The following is a 9,697-nucleotide window of genomic DNA, read 5'->3' on the forward strand; positions in this document are numbered from 1 at the left end:
GGGCCAATCTCCGTTACACATAACTGCACTACAGCAGAAACACTTTTTCTCAGCAAGAAAAAAAACAAACAAACACAAAGACTAAAGAGTCAACGTGAACCCTGGCCCTAAAACTATACCAAGGCCAACACTATTGTCAAGTCAGCAGTTTATGAATTCATGTATGACAGTATGTCCAACACATTTATGGTTGACATATCTGGCAGATATGAAAAGCCCACCTGGCAATTACTGCAATTCACAGCAAATTATGCATTTAACAATTTTCTGGGAATGTTCTCAGTTTCAGGACTTCTCTTTATAAATAACACAGCTCTGACTGGTACTTTTCCAAAACAACTTGCTTTGAGAGCTCTAATCTTTGTGACACTGTTCTCAGACATATTCTCTAAAAAAAAAAAAAAAAACTAGGTCCAAAGATCATAAACAGGTGTACAGTATATATTTTGATATGTGCCACTAATTGCAAAAAGGTGGACACCATTCAACTAGAAGTTACACATAGTACTGTGTAAACAGAAGGAAAAGCCTGTATGTGTTAAACCAGGGATCCCCAACTTTTTTCACCCGTGAGCAACATTCAGATATAAAAAGAGTTGGGGAGGAACACAAGCATGAAAAATGTTCCTGGATGGTGACAAATAAGGGATGTGATTGGCTATTGGTAGTCCCTATGTGGACTGGCAGCCAACAGGAGTCTGGTTTTATGCAACCAAAACTTGCCTCCAAGCCAGAAATTAAAAATAAGCACCTACTTTGAAGCCACTGAGAGCAACATCCAAGGGTTTGGGGCGCAACATGTTACTCACGAGCTAATGGTTGGGGATCACTGTGTTAAGCCAGTGTGTCCCCAGTGGTCCTACCCTGGCAGCAAATAGTGAGGAAAAAGTGATCACTTTTTTTTTTTTAAATGCTGGTCTACTTTAAATATTAAAGGAGACATTTTGTGTAAAAAATAAGAACGTCCCATTGCGTTACTCATTTAGATATAGAAGAATTGTGCTAAAAAAAAAAAGTAGTGTTTCAGGCAGATTTATTGAATATTTCTGCAAAAACCCTAATAATCCCTCCCTTCTATTCCACTTCCTACTCCCTGAATTCCCCGGCTGTGCAGGGGAGCCGGCGCCTTACTGCCCTGTAGGACAGGAACCAATCAGCAGCTAGCAGGACCTGATAGGGAACTGAAGCCTGTCTGTGGTTGTGTGACCGCAGGACTGTGATTGGCTGTCCTCCTACTGCGCTTCTGGCAGGGACAGTTAGGACACACCCACCCCTCATTTGAAACAGACAAGGACCAAAGAACATCTATAGGGAGCTCCAATAAAGGAGCTATTTTCAAAGATAATAATTTTTAGCACCATGTAAAAGCAACACCATATATTACTTATAATTGCCTTCAATATTAGGCTTTTTTCATTTATCCTACATGTCTGCTTTAAGAAAAATGTCCAGATCTGTACAATTACTGCATTGTTCACATGCTAACCTGAATAGGCTCTATTTACATTTTCAGCTACTCAGGGCAAGGGTATTTACTCAACTTACATTTACGGCCTCTCTATGGCTGTGCTAGAACGTGCCAATGCAAAATTAAGGAAAGTGATGGGTACACGAGAAGGCAAGCGAATGACATGCCTTAGGTTCTTCAGCTTAGCCTTAGTGTATACCAGTAAATGATATTTGGAAAACAAACTATATACACATTGTTATATTCGCTTAACATGCGATTTGATATAAACAGCATATTTAATTACATAGCAATGAGGGACAAAGATCAAAAACCAAACCAGAACTATTATCTTTGTTTGCAGTTGCCTTAGATTGTTGATGACAGTCAATGGTACAGAACAAGTGAACTGTAAGTTCCTGTGTGTGGAAAAAAATCAGCAAGACCGTTCTTTCCATGTAGGTTCCACATAAGCTCAGAAGGGCAACCCCATATGGCAACTAGAAGCCCTATCAGTCCATGGAGGGAGCGCTAAAAGCAATAGCCCTGTTATATAAACGTGTATAAGAACGTGTGTGGGCTGTAAACACTGCTGGCTAATGATATTTGTAAGCCCCAGGACTACCCAACTCACAGATGGATACATGTGGCCTGTGTTTGGTGCAAGAAGAAAGTGAAACTGAAACAAAAGGTGTAAACAGGCGCATTTTAAGGACGGGCGTTAAGGAGCCAGTGCACAATAGAAGCGAGACGTGTGAAAAGATCGCTCGGGTATTTTATTAGAGTGTTTCTAAGGAGCAAAGCAAATCACAGGCCGAATACACAGTAGCGCTCACCTCCCCACCGCTTCCGACCGCCTCTTTCTTCGTCAAGTTAATAATCGCAGCAGTCGTCTCCGACTGCGCTGCTTTCCTCGCCGGCTCACGGTCCTCCTCCTGATTTTATTTTTTTTCTTCTCTACTCCGCACTTCTGCCTGTTTGTTTCCCAACAAAATGGCGTCTAAGGTCGCTCGTTCCCGTCGCGGCCTTCTCTTTTCCACTCCTATTTCACCCGCTCCCCATATCCCGCCCACGTACCCGGCGCAGTCGTGCTTCCTTTTACTCTGACCAATGAGAAGTCATATAAACAGGCAACGCGATGATTCCCTTCAGGTCACATGGTAAGACGTGCGCGGTCCCGATTGTGGAAAGAAACAGCCAATAGTAAAGACCCTGTGGTGCGCACCATTATGCTCTCGTTTAACTATGTCACTAGCGGCCGCCTCCGTGCGAGAAGTTTAACCAATCGTGTAGCAGCCGCCAAGGAACCATCCTAGCGCATTGCAGCCAGGACACAACATGTACATGTGTTAGCTTTAAAGGGATACTGTCATGGGGAAAAAAAATAATTTCAAATTGAATCAGTTAATAGTGCTGCTCCAGCAGAATTCTGCACTCAAATCCATTTCTCAAAAGAGCAAACAGATTTTTTTTATATTCGATTTTGAAATCTGACATGGGGCTAGACATAGTGTCAATTTCCCAGCTGCCCCAAGTCATGTGACTTGTGCTCTGATAAACTTCAATCACTCTTTACTGCTGTACTGCAAGTTGGAGTGATATAACCCCCCCCCCCCCCCAGTAGCCAAACAAAAGAACAATAGCTCCCTAACACAAGATAACAGCTGCCTGGTAGATCTAAGAACAACACTCAATAGTAAAAACCCATGTCCCACTGAGACACATTGAGTTACATTGAGAAGGAAAAACAGCAGCCTGCCAGAAAGCATTTCTCTCCTAAAGTGCAGGCACAAGTCACATGACCGGGGCAGCTGGGAAATTGACAAAATGTCTAGCCCCATGTCAGATTTCAAAAAAAATCTGTTTGCTCTTTTGAGAAATGGATTTCAGTGCAGAATGCTGCTGGAGTAGCACTATTAACTGATGCGTTTTGAAAAAAACATGTTTTCCGATGACAGGATCCCTTTAAGTTAAATTGTTTTTATTTAAAGGGAAACTGAGATTTCCAAACCAAAAGTTTTTTAAAGCGACCCACATAACACAGAAACCCCTGATATACCAATCACAGTTACATGTTTCTTCTAAAAGTATGAATAAATCAGAGTTGCCAGGTCTAATTTTCAAAACCAGTCAGCTACAACCAGCCCAAAACTAGCCAAGAGTAACTTCAAACGTAGCCCAAAAATAGCACAATATATGCAGAGGAAAATAAAGATTCACCTGCTACCAGGTGTAACTACAGAGGGGGGCCCAGGAGGTATAGGGGCCCCATAAGACTCTAATACATATAATTTCATTAAATACTGGTAAAACAGGTCTAGACATTTTGGTGGCCAGCAGATTTTTGCCCCAAAATTGCCTGATATTGAGGAAAGTCACTGGAAAATGTCAGAATGTTTTGGGCAGAGACACACGCCCGAAGAAGAGGCGACTAATCTCCCCGAACTGCCTTCCCACTGGCTAGAATCGAAAGCACCGGCGGGGTGGCACTTGGATCGATTTGTTGCCCGAAGTTGCCTTAGGTCAGAGACACATGTGGAGATTCGGGGAGATTGGTCGCCAAAAGAAGACGCAATTTGTCGCCGGCGACTAATCTCCCCGAATCTCCACGTGTCTAAGGCAACAAAGCAATCCAAGTGATCCAAATCCCCGAACTGCCTTCCCGCCAGCGAGAATCTAAATCGCCGGCGGGATGGAAACTTCGGAAAACGAATTGCTCCGAGTGCCATGCTGCCGGCGATTTAGCATCTAGCTGGCGGGAAGGTAGTTTGGGGAGATAAGTCCCACAAAGAAGAGGCGATTTGTCGCCTGCGACCGAATCTCCACGTGTGTCTCTGCCCTTAAGAGGGATGGGAGACTTCGGTAACACACGATTTTTACATAAGTCAGTCCCATTGCATGCTGGGTATTGTAGTCTTACATTGAAACCCAACATGCACTGGAAGACACAGGATTGCCACATTAGGGCAAGAAAAAAACTTTGGCTGGTTTCCAAAGTACAAACCAGCCAAAGGCACAAAAAGTAGCCCAAATCCATATCTTGGCTAGTTTGTACTTTCAAAACCAGCCTGGGCTTTAAATTAGTAGCCCAATTTGGCTGGAAAACTGCCAACCTGGCAACCCTGGAATAGATGCCATTTCTATGCTGCAATCCAGCAGTTTAACAGTTATTCTATTGCACCATTTGAAATCCTAGCAGGGAAGGAAGCACTAAAACACTGATGTTACAAATTTTAACAACTTCTCCACAGTTTACAGACAGCATGAAGGAACTACATAACCCACAATGCATTGCACTATGATGTTCTGTTCCTTTGTGTGCAGGGAATTGTGGGGTTTGGAGGATGCAGGCTGAGGACAGCTGGCTGTTGATACAAAGTAACAGTAGTCAGCCAGCTCAGCAAAGTAGTCAGACAGAGAGCAGGGAGTTAGGCTTAGGGAACTGTTCCAAACCATTAAAAATTATGAAAAGTCTGCATACTTTTTAATTGATGTATATTGCAAAGTTGCTTGAAATTATATTTACTTTTCAAAAAGCTTAAGTTATGTTTTTGTGGAGTTCCCCTTTAAGTATTTTAAATAACGGTGTGATGCCATACAGTAAAAAATGGGGGGTACAGCAGTCTGCCTACAAGACGCCCTTCTTGTTTCGGGTGGGGGGAAAAAGGTATGGTCAGGCCTGGACTGGGATTAGTGTCTATGGCATATTATGGCAGCCTCTTTCCATTTGCCAGAATCCAAAGATTGGGAGTCAGGGCCTGGGTATGATCTGTTGCAATGCTGGGTGCCAGTAGCTTACAAATAGAAGATCTAGGTAACACCTCAGACTAAAGCCAATGCAAGGTTTATGTTAGTGTAGTTTATTTCCATAGTGCCAACATATTTCACTGCACTGTACAAGGACTGAGGAAAATGCAAACAGTAGCAAACGTGGGATAAAGTAAAGCAATCTAAGACAAGCTAAAGGTAGGATTGCCACCTTTTCTAGAAAAAAAACCACAAGCCTTTATTTTTTTTAATCTTTTTAGCAACTTTGACATAAAGCATAATGTCTGCTGGTCATTTACATGTTCATTGTTCACCTATCTTATCTTTCAGCAGCTGTGGGGGTCACCAACACTATAAACTGTTTTAAATTGATAAAATAGATGATGCATTTCTTATCTTTGGACCTGTTGAGTAAAATCACCGAGTTTCATTAAAGACAGTTGTTATAATTGATACTATAGTTGCAAATATTCCACAGAATCTGCTGAGTAATCCATCAACTAATGTAGCAAATTGTAACAGTTCATAATGCTCCCGGATAACTAAGCTGCCAAACTGTCAGGAACATTAAACTTTAAACTTTAATTTTGGGAAAAAATTAAAATAAAATATGAAAAAAGTTTTTATTTCTAGTGAACAATTTGAAAACACCCGAAATGAAAAAAGTGTTTGAAAGGTGAACAGCTCCTTTAAAGATAAATTTCCTTGGAAATATCCCTTAGAGCCTGTAATGCATCTACAGAAAACATCAAGTTATCTGCAAAAGCTATGTTTGTGAGTTCAGTCATGGTTTCAAAAACCACTAAAATCTGACTTGAAATAAATAAGCATCAACAATTGGCTGTGGCTGTTAATTTGTTATTCACACAAAATTTAGATGATCTCTCTGAAATCTCTTTTGTGAATAAACCAGATGTATAGACGTATTTCTGTTTAAAGTTACCCTTATTGTCACTGCTTTTATACTTGGATTGCTCAAGATACCATTTCAGTAAATTCCCACAAGCCACAAACAAGAAAACTCTTGTTTCAAAGTTGAAAATGCAATAAAATGGCTAAAAATGCAACAAAATCACCAAAAACAGAATATACTCAAGGAAAAAAAAAAAACATACAAAATATATTGCACAGTGCAATTAGCAAATATGGTATTTGCAATGACAATAACTTTTTTTTAAAGATAAAATAAACACAATGGTGTTGGCAAATTGTGTGTAAGCACATGTGAGTGCTGCATATGTGTGAAAATCCACCAAACATGTAAGTGTGTGAGTTAATGTAAAAATGCGTGTAATGTGTGTGCACTAACCTGTGTTAGGCAGGCTGCAGATCTACATAGGAGGCAAAAGAGGAGAATGATGACAATGATCAGAGCAGAATTCAGTGGTGGGGGGGCACAAAAAGTACAGGCAGCAGCAGACATATACATCCCATATCCCACTAGGGGCCTCAAGGGCCCATTCCCACGTCTGCTTAGTGCCCACAGGCTAGCGAACAAGCAAGAACAAAGGAGCAGCTTTAAAAGCCGCCCCCTGCATAGATGCACTGCAGAATGTAGGTTCTACAGATTCTGACATTCTCCTTGACATCAAGGAGAACTAAACCCTAAAAAAGAATAGGGCTAAAAACTCCATATTTTATATACTGAACTTATTGCACCAGCCTAAAGTTTCAGCTTCTCAATAGCAGCAATGATTCAGGATTTCAAAACTTGTCACAGGGGGTCACCATCTTGGAAAGTGTCAGCGACACTCACATGCTCAGTGGGCTCTGAGCAGCTGTTGAGAAGCAAAACTTAGGGGTTGTCACAAATTATCAAGCAGAAAACAAGGTTGGCCTGTTATATAAACTGATGCTATAGGGCTGATTATTAAATTCTGATGCTAGTTGCACTGGTTTCTGTGCTGCCATGTAGTAATTATCTATATTAATTACTAATCATCCTTCTACTGTGACATTTATATTCTATGCGTTCTGTATATTTTGAGTCAGTCCCTAAGCTCAGTAAGTGACAGCAGCACCGATCATGTGCAGTGAATCAGCAGAAAAGATGATGGGGAGCTACTGGGGCGTCTTTGAAGGCACAGATATTCCCTGTTAAAGGGCTGTAGTCACCTCGGGCTGGTACAGAAGCTCAAAACATTATATACAACATTTCTAGCCTACTTCATTAGTTTAACTTTCCTTATCCTTTAAGGGGTTAAAGGAAACCTTAAAAGTAAATGAATGTAAAATTGCTCTAAGAATTGTTCTGATGTTGCTTTGCACAGGATACAGATCAGAAACCACTGAAATTAATACAAATGAATATGAATGTAAGTCACACCCTTAAATATACCATAAACATAACCTTAAATCCATATGTCACCCCCCCCCCCCCAGCACATGATAAAACACCTTAGGGGCCCCTCACAACAATTTCTAAATACTAATAAACCCCCAGAAAAAACCCTTCCAAGCTCACGTCCCACAGGGTACAGAGCAGGGCAAGCAGATTATGGCCCACCCAGGGAGCATAGGGAAGACAGAGTATGGCACACACAGGGAGCATAGGGCAGGCAGAGTATGGCACACACAGTGGCACAGTGCTGGTGTCCCTCCAGCACTTGGTCTGAGGTGAGAACAGGTGAACAATGTTGGCACTTTCAGTCGGAGGGGTGAACAGTACAGGGTTTTGGAGTATGAACAAAAAGTGTTATTGGTGTGAACAATGCAGGAGTTTAATGTCTGAATTTGAGATGTAAACAATACAGGGGCCAGTTAATCTCAGTACTGATACATTTTAAAGTTTACACAAGGTAAGGAATCACAGCAGGAAGACTTTCATGTGGGGGGATAACATAAGGGTGGGGGTCGATCCACAGGCCACCAGTTGGACAGCCCTAGTAGATGATCCAACCAGTGGGTACATTTTACTGAAAAAATTGTAGGGTTTTTAGTACTATATTGAGTGTGCCATTTATGCACATGTATGATCACTGCATCAGAAAATACTTAGACCATTGTACCATAAACAGGGATATTGTGCCATAATGCAGAAAAAATGTTGATTGTTTTTAACAGGTTACTGCACTCTGTCAAATCTGCTCAGTGTTAAGGGCCTTTGTGCCAAAATGTGAATGGATCACTACAACAAAAAATACTGGAACTCACTGTGCCCTGATATAGAGTTTATTACCATAATATGACTGGTTCCATAATGTATTGGTGTTATTCTGGAACAATTTACAGGGCTAATTGTACAGGACTGGGCATCACCTTGACATTATTTACCTGGAATTTGTCATTTTATAGTAGAATTGTGTTACTAGTTAATTGACTATGCAGGTGGTGTTTCCATTGATACTTTGCTCTTCATATTTGCATGATTCACTATTTATTTGATTTAATAATGCAGACATTAATAGTGAACAATGTTTTACCTCTAGGTAAAATCAATGTCTTCTTATTCTTCATATTCATTTCAACGGCCTTGTTGAAAGCAGAGGTCGGTTAGTTGCACTTTTTAGTATATTCCCCCATTGGGTCTTATTTATGAAAATCTGGAACATTTGCACTAGTGCAGTAACCCAATTAGCTTTTGCCTCTCTACTGCAGACAGAACATCTCTCAACTACAGGCAGAACCCAAATTATTGATCACATCACTGTTACAATTGGGAGGCATGTTTACACATGGAGTACTTGCCGCTAGCAATGTGTGGAGAGGCACATCTTTGGCTGGGGGTGGCCTGAATCCTGCCCATGGTCCATGATATTGCTGTAGCACCAGCCGCCTGTTTATTTATATACTTACATCTACCTGCCCCACCCCTTCTCATAGATGTGCAAGTTGGCCACAGGTATATTCATTTTGACTATCTAGCAGGCCAGGTAGGGTGTGGGTGGGTTTGTAAAAAGCCGACCTGCCTTCACTTGTACTATGTAATATTTTAGTGTGTTTTCACGTGTGTAGCATATACAGTACATCTAGATACAATAAATCAGACACATTAAAAACATTTTAATTGTCATTGAGATAATTGTCATTGCTGGTTTCAGCAGTTACACAATGGACCAGCACTCCCTTTTCTTAAAACATAATATTCTTTACTGTTGTCTTGGTATCAAACCGACGTTTCGGTCCACCTTAGGAACTTAAGAAAATATTTCAGTGCAGAATTCTGCTGGAGCAGCACTATTAACCGATTCATTTTGAAAAAAATGTTTTTTTCCCATGACAGTATCCCTTTAAGGCTCATTTACAAACATACAACAGGTACCAAACTGTTTGAGGGCAGTTTGCAAGTAGCCTCTAATCTATGTGTACAATGTACAAAATGAAAGCAAATATCTGATTGGTTGCTATGGATACCTGAACTGGTGCAGCTATGTTGGTAAATTTGCCCCATAGTAAAAATTGCTTTCGGTTGGGCTAATATAAATGCATCATTGATTAAAACAAATCCCCTTTAATGAACTAAAAAAATAACTCCTTTCAAAT

The 9,697-nt window shown here is 40.8% G+C and overlaps 1 protein-coding gene across 3 annotated transcripts in view; it reads right to left on the minus strand.

Annotated features, from left to right (window-relative positions):
- Window positions 1-2,510, minus strand: part of cnot1.S (CCR4-NOT transcription complex subunit 1 S homeolog) — a 64,655-nt gene extending 62,145 nt beyond the window's left edge. For 2 of the 3 annotated variants that reach the window (XM_018260628.2, XM_018260626.2), the window contains exon 1: window positions 2,284-2,510. The gene's annotated coding sequence lies outside the window, so the exon portion shown is untranslated. The remainder of the gene's footprint in view (window positions 1-2,283) is intronic. The other variant, XM_018260629.2, reaches the window with a different exon arrangement.
- Between the last annotated feature and the right edge of the window lie 7,187 nt (window positions 2,511-9,697).

The sequence above is a fragment of the Xenopus laevis genome, chromosome 4S (genome assembly GCF_017654675.1).
Source record: "Xenopus laevis strain J_2021 chromosome 4S, Xenopus_laevis_v10.1, whole genome shotgun sequence".
Classification (NCBI taxonomy): domain Eukaryota; kingdom Metazoa; phylum Chordata; class Amphibia; order Anura; family Pipidae; genus Xenopus; species Xenopus laevis.